General features: G+C 38.1%; 5 non-coding genes across 5 annotated transcripts; all 5 read right to left on the reverse strand.

Annotated features, from left to right (window-relative positions):
- Positions 1–3,830: 3,830 nt before the first annotated feature.
- trnag-gcc (transfer RNA glycine (anticodon GCC)) lies at positions 3,831–3,901 on the reverse strand. Its single transcript has one exon. It is a non-coding gene; the product is annotated as a tRNA-Gly (tRNA).
- Positions 3,902–8,385: 4,484 nt separating this feature from the next.
- trnag-gcc (transfer RNA glycine (anticodon GCC)) lies at positions 8,386–8,456 on the reverse strand. Its single transcript has one exon. It is a non-coding gene; the product is annotated as a tRNA-Gly (tRNA).
- An 821-nt stretch (positions 8,457–9,277) lies between these two features.
- Positions 9,278–9,348, reverse strand: trnag-gcc (transfer RNA glycine (anticodon GCC)). Its single transcript has one exon. It is a non-coding gene; the product is annotated as a tRNA-Gly (tRNA).
- Positions 9,349–11,559: 2,211 nt separating this feature from the next.
- trnag-gcc (transfer RNA glycine (anticodon GCC)) lies at positions 11,560–11,630 on the reverse strand. The gene has a single exon. It is a non-coding gene; the product is annotated as a tRNA-Gly (tRNA).
- A 1,069-nt stretch (positions 11,631–12,699) lies between these two features.
- Positions 12,700–12,770, reverse strand: trnag-gcc (transfer RNA glycine (anticodon GCC)). Its single transcript has one exon. It is a non-coding gene; the product is annotated as a tRNA-Gly (tRNA).
- Between the last annotated feature and the right edge of the window lie 2,020 nt (positions 12,771–14,790).

The raw sequence follows: 14,790 nt of genomic DNA on the forward strand, positions 1-14,790 counted from the left end.
GAAAAAGCTTAATCAGTACTGCAAGGAGTTAATAAGTGTCTACTTCTAGTAAGCTATTTTTTATTTTAAGTTAAATACATGAAAAAACTGTTTTAAAGGTATACAGTTTATGCACAGTGACATCTGTCTCTGCTATTTAACTGAATAATTGATCATGAAATGCTGATAAGCATAAGACGATAATAACTGAAAAATCATATTATTAAAGGATTAGGATATAAAAATGAGACTTGTAAGAAATTCAAAGGACATAATGTATTTCACTGATCAATTATTGCAAAACACAAGATATTTGTCTGAACTTCCATTGTGCCACTTTACTATTTTATTTTGTTTAGAATCTTTCATTTATTTTCTGTTAATTTAAAAAGGTAATTTATGTTGGTTTATTTGACATAATGAAAGTTCCTTCTCCTGAGAAAGAGTAAGAAAAAGAGAAAGTAAACATAAGAGAGTTTAAAACGAAAACTTAAATTTCTCAATGGTCTGAATACAAATGCGCATTAATTTTATTGCGTGAGGAGGGAAGGGATAAGAGAAGTAGAAATTCTAGAAGTTTTCTTGAAGATGGTTTACAATGGCAAAGGTTGAAAGCAGATAATATAATAAAATATATTTGATTATATCATTTTATTAAATTACATTTATCACTATTCTCACTGTTGTAGAATTACAAATGTGTTATTGTGATTTTCTAAGAAAAAAAAAGGAATAACTGTAACAACAGTGTGAAGGAGTGCAATCTCTCTCTCAAAATTCTTTCCCTCTCAGCTCTCAGTTTAAGTTTTTAAGTGGGCTAGAACCATATCACTAATTTGTTTTATTTTCTTTTGATTTTATTTTCTTTTACATGGAAAATGATGTGATTTGACAATAATGTTAGATACAGTAATATGAAGGAAAGGTTCAAACAGCTTTCCTCATCATGATTAAAGATTTGTTATTTTCAGAGGGCAATTTGAATCTCATACTAAAGATAAGAGATTTGGTTGAGTGTACATCTGGATGAATAAATGTAGGTTCTAAAACTACCTAGCAATTATTAAATTAAGTGATGATTTAAATTAAGCATCTTAGAAGCCTGACAGAGATTACCCTGTATTTTGATTTGTTCTGATGGATAGTCTTCACCAAGAGACAAAGTCTTTTATGACCTTTGCTAAATGAGAAAATATAACAACTTGAATGGAAATTAGTGAACTGTAAATGAGTTCAATTGTTGCATTTTACTTTTCATTTGGACAATTTCAATAGATTGTTGAACTGTGAATAATGCTTTGTGAATTTAACCATGTTTTGGACTGTCTCAATGTTTGAGCAGTTGTAGATGGCTCCATTGGCTGTGATGGTTCTCAGGTGATGCTCCCTAAAACAAGGGAAAATGTTTGTTTACAGATACCAAATTATTAAAGATTGGATAATAAGACTGAGCGGTACCGAGACCAGAGACAAGAGATGATGACCCAATAATGGGTAAAATTCTCCAGTGGCAAGAGGTGACGACCCAATGACGGGTAAAGACTCTCCAATTGCAAAGTGAGAGCTGCCTAAGACAGGGCGCCACCGCCCTGGAAACATGCCCAAGAAGGGTGAACTGGGTTTAAGGAAGTGGATGGATGCTTTTAGGAAAGAAGCATCAAAAGGGAGGTCTAGAAGAAACCTGCCAGAAGTTGTGAGTTCCACTCAACCTGACAGTGTCTTAATAACCGCTTTATTAAATATTTTATCACAGCGATGAATAACAAGCATTCTATCACTGTGTTATCAGGGGATCACACCCTGTGTAGAAGACCAATTATAGATTGATTTTGGAGGTAAAGCTTTGAGAACCGTTGCATACAAAGAAGTGCCTAAATTATTAAAGAAGTATTAAGCAAACCTGGGACTGTTTGCATGATGAAGGAAAATTATTTTTATTTATGCTGTTATTGAACTCATGTACATTTGAATAATAATGAAGAATGGAAAAGAATATATGGTGGTGACTAAAATGAACATGACCTGATTGCCAAAAGAAATGGGGTACACAATTAACTAAAATTAATATAATATCTGGATAATAACATTGTGGAAGGAATAAGTTTCTGTGTGATCCTTAGTAAAATAATTTTGGATTCAAGCAACAGTAAAGCAGATGACTTTGATTGATGTGAATGGCCCAATGTAATGGCAACTACCCTGAATGGACAGAAAGACCAAATTGGGAGGAAATTGATTCCTTCAATGAATATATAAGAAGATATGAAGAACCACGCCCTGGGTGTAAGTGCTGGTTAACCTCTCCCCAAAGGGTGATCCTCTACGATGCATAAAGCATCTGGGTTGAAGACATCTACACTACAAGCAAGAACTCTTAAAATTAGGATGAATATTTTGTTTAATGCAATCTACGTAACTGTGACAACCAAAAACAAGACCAAACCAGGAGCACGTACATGCTTAAATATGTTAATTTGTGACTATAGAAAGTCACAGAGGAGGGAATATGTAGTATATTTTTTATCAAGTTAATCAGGAGTAATCGATGAAAACATGGTTGATTTATACCACAGTTATGTCTGAGGGGCAAACATGCAGTTTACTGTATGTAAAGGCCTGTGACGTGATGAATATGTGCTCACATAGGTTTGACTATTTGACTGTGTGTGCAGAAACATAAATAGCATTACTTAGGGGGGAGAATTGATCTCTTCCAAAGGACATTCTGTTACTTCTTAATATGGTCAAGACCAGAGTCAATGAAGAGCATGATAGATAATGCATGTAAGCCCCACCTTGTTTGAGGAGGTATATTTAAGTAAAACCAAACCAAAGATGCTTCAGTTGTTGTTGTTGTTGTTGTTGGTACTGTGGTTTCACCGTAGGCAACTCGGCTTTATTGTGTGATAATAAAGTCTATTCTTCTGAAATCAAAACCCCAAAGATGATGAGTGATTTTTCACAAAATTGGCATGAAAAACTACAACAGTGGCAGGCGAGAATTCTACCACTGAACCACCAATGCTTGCGATAGCAGCATACAGTTTTCTAAATGTTCATGTTAGGGTTATGGCTCAAGACCTCATTCAGGAATACAGGCATCCACATTGATAGGGAATCAACCTTGCACTCAAATGCTAAAAAGCAGCTAAGAATGTATCATAACATTTCCCCTGACAACATACATCCTTTCTGCATAATGCAAACACTTCTTATTACAAGTAACATAGACACTTTTTCTGACAACATCCTCAACTCACAAATATAATGAGAGAAAAATGTATAGCACAATAAGGACAGACAGCTTTCACAGGAAGTTCCCTGGTACAACCCCACACATGTAACTTGCATTGCCCAAGAATCGGACCTGGTAAAAACATAGACATTTACCACTGAACCATCAATGAACATGCTTTTCACAGTTGTTGAAAGCAACTTGCCAAACCGAATGTCTAGTAGAGATGAAGTCAAATTTTAAAGAGAATCTATTGTGATGGTGTTGAACTACCAATTTTTTGAACGTCTCAATTGAAACACCTTGAAGAAGCAGCCATAACAGCCAAGAATCTGGCATAATGTAATATTCACATGCATTGGCCAGGAATCAGACCCTGGTAAAAAGAAAGACATTTACCACTGAACCATCAATGAACATGCTTTTCACAGTTGTTGAAAGCAACTTGCCAAACCGAATGTCTAGTAGAGATGAAGGCAAAGTTTAAAGGGAAGCTATTGTGATGGTGTTGAACTACCAATTTTTTGAACGTCTCAATTGAAACACCTTGAAGAAGCAGCCATAACAGCCAAGTACCTGGCATAATGTAACATTCCGGCATAACGTAACATTTATATGCATTGGCCGGGAATCGGACCCGGGTCTCCCACGTGGCAGGCGAGAATTCTACCACTGAACCACCAATGCTTGCTGTAGCTACAAACAGTTTTCTAAATGTTCATGTTAGGGTTATGGCTCAAGACCTCATTCAGGAATGCAGACATCCATATTGATAGGGAATCAACCTTGCACTCAAATGCTAAAAGCAGCTAAGAATGTATCATAACATTTCCCTGACAACATACAACCTTTGTGCATAATGCAAACACTTCTTATTACAAGTAACATAGACACTTTTTCTGACAACATCCTCAACTCACAAATATAATGAGAGAAAAATGTATAGCACAATAAGGACAGACAGCTTTCACAGGAAGTTCCCTGGTACAACCCAACACATGTAACTTGCATTGCCCAAGAATCGGACCTGGTAAAAACAAAGACATTTACCACTGAACCATCAATGAACATGCTTTTCACAGTTGTTGAAAGCAACTTGCCAAACCGAATGTCTAGTAGAGATGAAGGCAAATTTGAAAGAGAATCTATTGTGATGGTATTGGACTACCAAATTTTAGAACTTCTCAATTGAATCACCTTGAACAAGCAGCCATAACAGCCAAGAATCTGGCATAATGTAACATTCACATGCATTGGCCAGGAATCAGACCCTGGTAAAAAGAAAGACATTTACCACTGAACCATCAATGAACATGCTTTTCACAGTTGTTGGAAGCAACTTGCCAAACCGAATGTCAAGTAGAGTTGAAGGCAAATTTTAAAGAGAATCTATTGTGATGGTGTTGAACTACCAATGTTTTGAACGTCTCAATTGAAACACTTTGAAGAAGCAGCCATAACAGCCAAGAATCTGGCATAATGTAACATTCACATGCATTGGCCAGGAATCAGACCCTGGTAAAAAGAAAGACATTTACCACTGAACCATCAGTGAATATGCTTTTCACAGTTGTTGGAAGCAACTTGCCAAACCGAATGTCAAGTAGAGTTGAAGGCAAATTTTAAAGAGAATCTATTGTGATGGTGTTGAAATACCAATGTTTTGAACGTCTCAATTGAAACACCTTGAAGAAGCAGCCATAACAGCCAAGAATCTGGCATAATGTAATATTCACATGCATTGGCCAGGAATCAGACCCTGGTAAAAAGAAAGACATTTACCACTGAACCATCAATGAATATGCTTTTCACAGTTGTTGGAAGCAACTTGCCAAACCGAATGTCAAGTAGAGTTGAAGGCAAATTTTAAAGAGAATCTATTGTGATGTTGTTGAACTACCAATTTTTTGAACGTCTCAATTGAAACACCTTGAAGAAGCAGCCATAACAGCCAAGTACCTTGCATAATGTAACATTCGCATAATATACCATTTACACACATTAGCGGGAATCAAACCGAGGTCTCCCGCATGGGAGGCAAGAATTCTACCACTGAACCAACAATGCTTGCTATAATTGCCTACAGTTTTCTAAATGTTCATGTTAGGGTTATGGCTCAAGACCTCATTCAGGAATACAGGCATCCACATTGATAGGGAAACAACCTTGCACTCAAATGCTAAAAAGCAGCTAAGAATGTATCATAACATTTCCCCTGACAACATACATCCTTTGTGCATAATGCAAACACTTCTTATTACAAGTAACATAGACACTTTTTCTGACAACATCCTCAACTCACAAATATAATGAGAGAAAAATGTATAGCACAATAAGGACAGACAGCTTTCACAGGAAGTTCCTGGTACAACCCAACACATGTAACTTGCATTGCCCAAGAATCGGACCTGGTAAAAACAAAGACATTTACCACTGAACCATCAATGAACATGCTTTTCACAGTTGTTGGAAGCAACTTGCCAAACCGAATGTCAAGTAGAGCTGAAGGCAAATTTTAAAGAGAATCTATTGTGATGGTGTTGAACTACCAATTTTTGAATGTCTCAATTGAAACACCTTGAAGAAGCAGCCATAACAGCCAAGAATCTGGCATAATGTAATATTCACATGCATTGGCCAGGAATCAGACCCTGGTAAAAATAAAGACATTTACCACTGAACCATCAATGAACATGCTTTTCACAGTTGTTGAAAGCAACTTGCCAAACCGAATGTCTAGTAGAGATGAAGGCAAAGTTTAAAGGGAAGCTATTGTGATGGTGTTGAACTACCAATTTTTGAACGTCTCAATTGAAACACCTTGAAGAAGCAGCCATAACAGCCAAGTACCTGGCATAATGTAACATTCGGCATAATGTACCATTTATATGCATTGGCTGGGAATCAGACCCAGGTCTCCCACGTGGCAGGCGAGAAGTCTACCACTGAACCACCAATGCTTGCTGATAGTTGGCATACAGTTTTCTAAATGTTCATGTTAGGGTTATGGCTCAAGACCTCATTCAGGAATACAGGCATCCACATTGATAGGGAATCAACCTTGCACTCAAATGCTAAAAAGCAGCTAAGAATGTATCATAACATTTCCCTGACAACATACATCCTTTCTGCATAATGCAAACACTTCTTATTACAAGTAACATAGACACTTTTTCTGACAACATCCTCAACTCACAAATATAATGAGAGAAAAATGTATAGCACAATAAGGACAGACAGCTTTCACAGGAAGTTCCCTGGTACAACCCAACACATGTAACTTGCAGTGCCCAAGAATCGGACCTGGTAAAAACAAAGACATTTACCACTGAACCATCAATGAACATGCTTTTCACAGTTGTTGAAAGCAACTTGCCAAACCGAATGTCTAGCAGAGATGAAGTCAAATTTTAAAGAGAATCTATTGTGATGGTATTGGACTACCAAATTTTAGAACTTCTCAATTGAAACACCTTGAACAAGCAGCCATAACAGCCAAGAATCTGGCATAATGTAACATTCACATGCATTGGCCAGGAATCAGACCCTGGTAAAAAGAAAGACATTTACCACTGAACCATCAATGAACATGCTTTTCACAGTTGTTGGAAGCAACTTGCCAAACCGAATGTCAAGTAGAGCTGAAGGCAAATTTTAAAGAGAATCTATTGTGATGGTGTTGAACTACCAATTTTTTGAACGTCTCAATTGAAACACCTTGAAGAAGCAGCCATAACAGCCAAGAATCTGGCATAATGTAACATTCACATGCATTGGCCAGGAATCAGACCCTGGTAAAAAGAAAGACATTTACCACTGAACCATCAATGAACATGCTTTTCACAGTTGTTGAAAGCAACTTGCCAAACCGAATGTCTAGTAGAGATGAAGGCAAAGTTTAAAGGGAAGCTATTGTGATGGTGTTGAACTACCAATTTTTTGAACGTCTCAATTGAAACACCTTGAACAAGCAGCCATAACAGCCAAGTACCTGGCATAATGTAACATTCTGGCATAATGTAACATTTACATGAATTGGCCGGGAATCAGACTCGAGTCTCCCGCGTGGCAGGCGAGAATTCTACCACTGAACCACCAATGCTTGCCATAGTTGCATACAGTTTTCTAAATGTTCATGTTGGGGTTATGGCTCAAGACCTCATTCAGGAATGCAGGCATCCATATTGATAGGGAATCAACCTTGCACTCAAATGCTAAAAAGAAGCTAAGAATGTATCATAACATTTCCCCTGACAACATACATCCTTTGTGCATAATGCAAACACTTCTTATTACAAGTAACATAGACACTTTTTCTGACAACATCCTCAACTCACAAATATAATGAGAGAAAAATGTATAGCACAATAAGGACAGACAGCTTTCACAGGAAGCTCCCTGGTACAACCCAACACATGTAACTTGCATTGCCCAAGAATCGGACCTGGTAAAAACAAAGACATTTACCACTGAACCATCAATGAACATGCTTTTCACAGTTGTTGAAAGCAACTTGCCAAACCGAATGTCTAGTAGAGATGAAGTCAAATTTTAAAGAGAATCTATTGTGATGGTATTGGACTACCAAATTTTAGAACTTCTCAATTGAAACACCTTGAACAAGCAGCCATAACAGCCAAGAATCTGGCATAATGTAACATTCACATGCATTGGCCAGGAATCAGACCCTGGTAAAAAGAAAGACATTTACCACTGAACCATCAATGAATATGCTTTTCACAGTTGTTGGAAGCAACTTGCCAAACCGAATGTCAAGTAGAGTTGAAGGCAAATTTTAAAGAGAATCTATTGTGATGGTGTTGAACTACCAATTTTTGAACGTCTCAATTGAAACACCTTGAAGAAGCAGCCATAACAGCCAAGAATCTGGCATAATGTAATATTCACATGCATTGGCCAAGAATCAGACCCTGGTAAAAAGAAAGACATTTACCACTGAACCATCAATGAACATGCTTTTCACAGTTGTTGAAAGCAACTTGCCAAACCGAATGTCTAGTAGAGATGAAGGCAAAGTTTAAAGGGGAGCTATTGTGATGGTGTTGAACTACCAATGTTTTGAACGTCTCAATTGAAACACCTTGAACAAGCAGCCATAACAGCCAAGTACCTGGCATAATGTAACATTCTGGCATAATGTTACATTTATATGCATTGGCCGGGAATCGGACCCGGGTCTCCCGCGTGGCAGGCGAGAATTCTACCACTGAACCACCAATGCTTGCTGTAGCTGCATACAGTTTTCTAAATGTTCATGTTAGGGTTATGGCTCAAGACCTCATTCAGGAATACAGGCATCCACATTGATAGGGAATCAACCTTGCACTCAAATGCTAAAAGCAGCTAAGAATGTATCATAACATTTCCCTGACAACATACATCCTTTCTGCATAATGCAAACACTTCTTATTACAAGTAACATAGACACTTTTTCTGACAACATCCTCAACTCACAAATATAATGAGAGAAAAATGTATAGCACAATAAGGACAGACAGCTTTCACAGGAAGTTCCTGGTACAACCCAACACATGTAACTTGCATTGCCCAAGAATCGGACCTGGTAAAAACAAAGACATTTACCACTGAACCATCAATGAACATGCTTTTCACAGTTGTTGGAAGCAACTTGCCAAACCGAATGTCTAGTAGAGATGAAGGCAAATTTTAAAGAGAATCTATTGTGATGGTGTTGAACTACCAATTTTTGAACGTCTCAATTGAAACACCTTGAAGAAGCAGCCATAACAGCCAAGAATCTGGCATAATGTAATATTCACATGCATTGGCCAGGAATCAGACCCTGGTAAAAAGAAAGACATTTACCACTGAACCATCAATGAACATGCTTTTCACAGTTGTTGAAAGCAACTTGCCAAACCGAATGTCTAGTAGAGATGAAGGCAAAGTTTAAAGGAAGCTATTGTGATGGTGTTGAACTACCAATTTTTTGAACGTCTCAATTGAAACACCTTGAAGAAGCAGCCATAACAGCCAAGTACCTGGCATAATGTAACATTCCGGCATAACGTAACATTTATATGCATTGGCCGGGAATCGGACCCGGGTCTCCCACGTGGCAGGCGAGAATTCTACCACTGAACCACCAATGCTTGCTGTAGCTACAAACAGTTTTCTAAATGTTCATGTTAGGGTTATGGCTCAAGACCTCATTCAGGAATGCAGACATCCATATTGATAGGGAATCAACCTTGCACTCAAATGCTAAAAAGCAGCTAAGAATGTATCATAACATTTCCCCTGACAACATACAACCTTTGTGCATAATGCAAACACTTCTTATTACAAGTAACATAGACACTTTTTCTGACAACATCCTCAACTCACAAATATAATGAGAGAAAAATGTATAGCACAATAAGGACAGACAGCTTTCACAGGAAGTTCCCTGGTACAACCCAACACATGTAACTTGCATTGCCCAAGAATCGGACCTGGTAAAAACAAAGACATTTACCACTGAACCATCAATGAACATGCTTTTCACAGTTGTTGAAAGCAACTTGCCAAACCGAATGTCTAGTAGAGATGAAGGCAAATTTGAAAGAGAATCTATTGTGATGGTATTGGACTACCAAATTTTAGAACTTCTCAATTGAATCACCTTGAACAAGCAGCCATAACAGCCAAGAATCTGGCATAATGTAACATTCACATGCATTGGCCAGGAATCAGACCCTGGTAAAAAGAAAGACATTTACCACTGAACCATCAATGAACATGCTTTTCACAGTTGTTGGAAGCAACTTGCCAAACCGAATGTCAAGTAGAGTTGAAGGCAAATTTTAAAGAGAATCTATTGTGATGGTGTTGAACTACCAATGTTTTGAACGTCTCAATTGAAACACTTTGAAGAAGCAGCCATAACAGCCAAGAATCTGGCATAATGTAACATTCACATGCATTGGCCAGGAATCAGACCCTGGTAAAAAGAAAGACATTTACCACTGAACCATCAGTGAATATGCTTTTCACAGTTGTTGGAAGCAACTTGCCAAACCGAATGTCAAGTAGAGTTGAAGGCAAATTTTAAAGAGAATCTATTGTGATGGTGTTGAAATACCAATGTTTTGAGCGTCTCAATTGAAACACCTTGAAGAAGCAGCCATAACAGCCAAGAATCTGGCATAATGTAATATTCACATGCATTGGCCAGGAATCAGACCCTGGTAAAAAGAAAGACATTTACCACTGAACCATCAATGAATATGCTTTTCACAGTTGTTGGAAGCAACTTGCCAAACCGAATGTCAAGTAGAGTTGAAGGCAAATTTTAAAGAGAATCTATTGTGATGGTGTTGAACTACCAATTTTTTGAACGTCTCAATTGAAACACCTTGAAGAAGCAGCCATAACAGCCAAGTACCTTGCATAATGTAACATTCCGGCATAATATACCATTTACACACATTAGCGGGGAATCAAACCGAGGTCTCCCGCATGGGAGGCGAGAATTCTACCACTGAACCAACAATGCTTGCTATAATTGCCTACAGTTTTCTAAATGTTCATGTTAGGGTTATGGCTCAAGACCTCATTCAGGAATACAGGCATCCACATTGATAGGGAAACAACCTTGCACTCAAATGCTAAAAAGCAGCTAAGAATGTATCATAACATTTCCCCTGACAACATACATCCTTTGTGCATAATGCAAACACTTCTTATTACAAGTAACATAGACACTTTTTCTGACAACATCCTCAACTCACAAATATAATGAGAGAAAAATGTATAGCACAATAAGGACAGACAGCTTTCACAGGAAGTTCCCTGGTACAACCCAACACATGTAACTTGCATTGCCCAAGAATCGGACCTGGTAAAAACAAAGACATTTACCACTGAACCATCAATGAACATGCTTTTCACAGTTGTTGGAAGCAACTTGCCAAACCGAATGTCAAGTAGAGCTGAAGGCAAATTTTAAAGAGAATCTATTGTGATGGTGTTGAACTACCAATTTTTTGAATGTCTCAATTGAAACACCTTGAAGAAGCAGCCATAACAGCCAAGAATCTGGCATAATGTAATATTCACATGCATTGGCCAGGAATCAGACCCTGGTAAAAATAAAGACATTTACCACTGAACCATCAATGAACATGCTTTTCACAGTTGTTGAAAGCAACTTGCCAAACCGAATGTCTAGTAGAGATGAAGGCAAAGTTTAAAGGGAAGCTATTGTGATGGTGTTGAACTACCAATTTTTTGAACGTCTCAATTGAAACACCTTGAAGAAGCAGCCATAACAGCCAAGTACCTGGCATAATGTAACATTCCGGCATAATGTACCATTTATATGCATTGGCTGGGAATCAGACCCAGGTCTCCCGCGTGGCAGGCGAGAAGTCTACCACTGAACCACCAATGCTTGCTGAAGTTGGAAACAGTTTTCTAAATGTTCATGTAAGGGTTATGGCTCAAGACCTCATTCACGAATACAGGCATCCACATTGATAGGGAATCAACCTTGCACTCAAATGCTAAAAAGAAGCTAAGAATGTATCATAACATTTCCCCTGACAACATACATCCTTTGTGCATAATGCAAACACTTCTTATTACAAGTAACATAGACACTTTTTCTGACAACATCCTCAACTCACAAATATAATGAAAGAAAAATGTATAGCACAATAAGGACAGACAGCTTTCACAGGAAGCTCCCTGGTACAACCCCACACATGTAACTTGCATTGCCCAAGAATCGGACCTGGTAAAAACAAAGACATTTACCACTGAACCATCAACGAACATGCTTTTCACAGTTGTTGAAAGCAACTTGCAAAACCGAATGTCTAGTAGAGATGAAGTCAAATTTTAAAGAGAATCTATTGTGATGGTATTGGACTACCAAATTTTAGAACTTCTCAATTGAAACACCTTGAACAAGCAGCCATAACAGCCAAGAATCTGGCATAATGTAACATTCACATGCATTGGCCAGGAATCAGACCCTGGTAAAAAGAAAGACATTTACCACTGAACCATCAATGAATATGCTTTTCACAGTTGTTGGAAGCAACTTGCCAAACCGAATGTCAAGTAGAGTTGAAGGCAAATTTTAAAGAGAATCTATTGTGATGGTGTTGAACTACCAATTTTTGAACGTGTCAATTTAAACACCTTGAACAAGCAGCCATAACAGCCAAGTACCTGGCATAATGTAATATTCACATGCATTGGCCAAGAATCAGACCCTGGTAAAAAGAAAGACATTTACCACTGAACCATCAATGAACATGCTTTTCACAGTTGTTGAAAGCAACTTGCCAAACCGAATGTCTAGTAGAGATGAAGGCAAAGTTTAAAGGGGAGCTATTGTGATGGTGTTGAACTACCAATGTTTTGAACGTCTCAATTGAAACACCTTGAACAAGCAGCCATAACAGCCAAGTACCTGGCATAATGTAACATTCTGGCATAATGTTACATTTATATGCATTGGCCGGGAATCGGACCCGGGTCTCCCGCGTGGCAGGCGAGAATTCTACCACTGAACCACCAATGCTTGCTGTAGCTGCATAGAGTTTTCTAAATATTCATGTTAGGGTTATGGCTCAAGACCTCATTCAGGAATGCAGGCATCCACATTGATAGGGAATCAACCTTGCACTCAAATGCTAAAAAGCAGCTAAGAATGTATCATAACATTTCCCCTGACAACATACATCCTTTCTGCATAATGCAAACACTTCTTATTACAAGTAACATAGACACTTTTTCTGACAACATCCTCAACTCACAAATATAATGAGAGAAAAATGTATAGCACAATAAGGACAGACAGCTTTCACAGGAAGTTCCCTGGTACAACCCAACACATGTAACTTGCATTGCCCAAGAATCGGACCTGGTAAAAACAAAGACATTTACCACTGAACCATCAATGAACATGCTTTTCACAATTGTTGGAAGCAACTTGCCAAACCGAATGTCTAGTAGAGCTGAAGGCAAATTTTAAAGAGAATCTATTGTGATGGTGTTGAACTACCAATTTTTTGAACATCTCAATTGAAACACCTTGAAGAAGCAGCCATAACAGCCAAGAATCTGGCATAATGTAACATTCACATGCATTGGCCAGGAATCAGACCCTGGTAAAAAGAAAGACATTTACCACTGAACCATCAATGAACATGCTTTTCACAGTTGTTGAAAGCAACTTGCCAAACCGAATGTCTAGTAGAGATGAAGGCAAAGTTTAAAGGGAAGCTATTGTGATGGTGTTGAACTACCAATTTTTTGAACTTCTCAATTGAAACACCTTGAACAAGCAGCCATAACAGCCAAGTACCTGGCATAATGTAACATTCTGGCATAATGTAACATTTACATGAATTGGCCGGGAATCGGACTCGGGTCTCCCGCGTGGCAGGCGAGAATTCTACCACTGAACCACCAATGCTTGCCATAGTTGCATACAGTTTTCTAAATGTTCATGTTGGGGTTATGGCTCAAGACCTCATTCAGGAATGCAGGCATCCATATTGATAGGGAATCAACCTTGCACTCAAATGCTAAAAAGAAGCTAAGAATGTATCATAACATTTCCCCTGACAACATACATCCTTTGTGCTGTTGTGGCAAAAAAAATTATCAACCAACCATTATCACTGCGTAAGAGACACTGAGTCAAACAGTCTTTTAAAATTATTTATTCTTGCAAGAAGGACCCGATCATTACACAGGAGTTAATCTGTGCCGTGAGTGGGACCCAGAGGGGAGGGCTGACTTGTATTTTATACTCTTTTATCCCAAGGTTTTCTGACAGAAGCAGATCCTCCCCCGCTGCATCCCTCAGACACCGAGGCATTCCCCTATAATGACTATTACTGATCAATGAGCATCAAAATTTCTACAACAATTCCCCGCTTTTTATCATTCAGATTACTCAATCACAATAATAAACAATAAGACAAATTTTAAGTCATATCATCACACTTACACTCTTCATCTCTGATTTTCGCATAAATGATCACTCTTCTTAAACATTTGTGAAATAACATTTGGAAAGAAAAGAAATAAACAACTTAGGCTTTTTTTTGTGGGGATAGTCCCCTAAGTATTAGCAAGCAAGTAAAGACTTTATCTGAAGCCGGGCTAAATGAGTAAACACCGTTACTGCACGTCTGACATAAAAATCAGACCCTCAGTCACTTCAGTATAAACAAGTAATAGTGTACAGATTAAGTAGGAAAAACACATCAATTTAACATTTTGGTTATGTCAGCAGGCTATAAAAATACAAAGAATAAAGTATAATAAAATCCCTCATTTCAAACCCTCTCCTTGTACGTCATCTCGTAACACGGATGACAGCTGCTTATAACCCTCTTTACCGATCAAAACATTCTCAGGGAAGAAAAACATATTTCACAATTTAACACATTTCACAGTAGCTCTCGCTACTCGTATCATCATATTTGTTTTCATCACCCTCTGGATATACTGTCATTTTTACCATTTGAACAGACACCCCTGCTTTAACCAGTCTCTGTACTGAGCTGGAAACACACGTTATGATGCAT

This window comes from Xyrauchen texanus, chromosome 34 (genome assembly GCF_025860055.1).
Source record: "Xyrauchen texanus isolate HMW12.3.18 chromosome 34, RBS_HiC_50CHRs, whole genome shotgun sequence".
Lineage (NCBI taxonomy): Eukaryota > Metazoa > Chordata > Actinopteri > Cypriniformes > Catostomidae > Xyrauchen > Xyrauchen texanus.